The sequence below is a fragment of the Pseudophryne corroboree genome, chromosome 1 (genome assembly GCF_028390025.1).
Source record: "Pseudophryne corroboree isolate aPseCor3 chromosome 1, aPseCor3.hap2, whole genome shotgun sequence".
Taxonomy (NCBI): Eukaryota; Metazoa; Chordata; class Amphibia; order Anura; family Myobatrachidae; genus Pseudophryne; species Pseudophryne corroboree.
Window position 1 is genome coordinate 244,782,894 of NC_086444.1, and position 2,533 is coordinate 244,785,426.

A 2,533-nucleotide genomic window follows, 5' to 3' on the forward strand; every position below is an offset into this window, starting at 1 on the left:
ACCAAAATGCAATGAGTAAAAAGAGAAAACCAATGTTTTCTAATTAATCTTAAATTTGGTGGTGCACCCTGAGTCAGTAATGAAACATGCAACAGAAAAAGAGAAAAGAAGACTCTTTTGTGGGCGCACTCTTATATGTATATGTATAGAAGTCTCAGAAGAAACAATGATAAAAAATATATGCAAATTTTATTAGCAAAAATCGATAAAATGGTAGTAGAATTATATACTGTCAAAAATATCAAAAAGAGGAGGGGGGGTGGAAAAGGGGAGGGTAGGGGAACACAGAACAAATTTTTACAGTGTAAATACTGAGTAATAGTTCTGGACTGCCTGGGTTCAAAAATACAGAAAATAACAGCTGGAGGCCTGAAAAAATATATCTATATGAATCCTAAGTAGGTATGTAAATAAAATTATACCGATATTAGGTTGATGATAAGTCAGCTATATCTCTTGTGAGTAATATTGAAGAGACGAATGGAGTAGATAAGGCTTGAATGAGTAAGATGAATCTGCTGTCAGTGTTAGACGCTGAGCAAACCGTCCAAGAACTTCTACTAAACTGAGTATTCCTCAAGAGTCTCCCACTTGAGTACTAACCCAGCCCAACACTGCTTAGCTTCCAAGATCGGAAGGATTCGGGCGTTGCCAGTGTAGTATGAAAGTAGAAGGGATATTTGATGTCGAAGGCTCGGGAATCACTGATGAGAGTTCACGAAATGGAGAAGAAAAAGAGTAGATGTACATTGGAGAGGAATATAGGGGATCTGCTGCCAATGTTAGACAGGGATGGTTACCCCTGAATCAATGGTGAGAGTCCTGAAATTAGAAGAAGTTGGAAAAAAAAAAAAAAGCGAGTAGAGAAAGAAACAATGCTGGTCTATGGTTGTTTAGGACACAGACAGCCGCATCAGACCTGCAGTCACGTAACATCCTACAACTGACATATTTATTGGCTCAGTATTTTTTCATATTTTTTCAAGTTTTTCTTTTTCTTCTCTCTTTGCTTTCTGCCTTTTCTTAAATCCACTTGGAGCAAAGATTTATAGTAGCATTTTCTACTACTATTATTATTATGTAATGTATCTCTGCAGTTCTGATATCAGTGAGACATAAAAGTTACAATTTATTTTTCTCCTTATTATAGAACTGTTGTCACCAATATGTTACTATTTTGCTAATTTTCCAACTTGATATCTCTTTGAGACACATGATATCAATCTGATAGCATCAAATAGATATTTTTCTATGGTTTAAATCATTTTTATTTTCTGCCAATTTTCTTACAATCAGCTTTCCTCAACATTTGGTATTATTAACATCACAGGTACTATCAGCACCCTGTAATTGGTAGGCATATCCGTAATAATTTTTCTGCAGGACTACTGTCTATTTGTACCTATAGCTTATCGACCATTAACCTTTCCTAAACAACCATAGACCAGCATTGTTTCTTTCTCTCCTCGCTTTTTTTTTTTTTTTTCCAACTTCTTCTAATTTCAGGACTCTCACCATTGATTCAGGGGTAACCATCCCTGTCTAACATTGGCAGCAGATCCCCTATTTTCCTCTCCAATCTACATCTACTCTTTTTCTTCTCCATTTCGTGAACTCTCATCAGTGATTCCCGAGCCTTCGACATCAAATATCCCTTCTACTTTCATACCACACTGGCAACGCCCGAATCCTTCCGATCTTGGAAGCTAAGCAGTGTTGGGCTGGGTTAGTACTCAAGTGGGAGACTCTTGAGGAATACTCAGTTTAGTAGAAGTTCTTGGACGGTTTGCTCAGCGTCTAACACTGACAGCAGATTCATCTTACTCATTCAAGCCTTATCTACTCCATTCGTCTCTTCAATATTACTCACAAGAGATATAGCTGACTTATCATCAACCTAATATCGGTATAATTTTATTTACATACCTACTTAGGATTCATATAGATATATTTTTTCAGGCCTCCAGCTGTTATTTTCTGTATTTTTGAACCCAGGCAGTCCAGAACTATTACTCAGTATTTACACTGTAAAAATTTGTTCTGTGTTCCCCTACCCTCCCCTTTTCCACCCCCCCTCCTCTTTTTGATATTTTTGACAGTATATAATTCTACTACCATTTTATCGATTTTTGCTAATAAAATTTGCATATATTTTTTATCATTGTTTCTTCTGAGACTTCTATACATATACATATAAGAGTGCGCCCACAAAAGAGTCTTCTTTTCTCTTTTTCTGTTGCTTGTTGAAAGAGATGTCAAACTGTTCAAATACATTGAAGCAAGCCCTTGTTTGTCCAGAAAGCAACCTGTGTAAGTGTGAGGCGGTGGGCGGTGGCACAGCAACAGGGCCTGAACGCGGAGGAACTAGGATCCGAGAGGTTCCGGGTTCCTCTAATCAGCGCCCAATGATTTGAACTGGGCGCCGGTCGCGAGCCAATCGCGGTTTGCGGCTTGGCGCCCAATGAGGAGCCGCCGCAACGGGTCAATCCGTGCTCGTCGCGGCGGACCAATGGGAGTTCGCCGCGTCATCGCT

The 2,533-nt window shown here is 38.8% G+C and overlaps 2 pseudogenes; one reads left to right on the forward strand and one right to left on the reverse strand.

Annotated features, from left to right (window-relative positions):
* Positions 1-554: 554 nt before the first annotated feature.
* LOC134951320 (5S ribosomal RNA) lies at positions 555-673 on the reverse strand (annotated as a pseudogene).
* Positions 674-1,655: 982 nt separating this feature from the next.
* On the forward strand, positions 1,656-1,774 carry LOC134948927 (5S ribosomal RNA; annotated as a pseudogene).
* Positions 1,775-2,533: the final 759 nt, after the last annotated feature.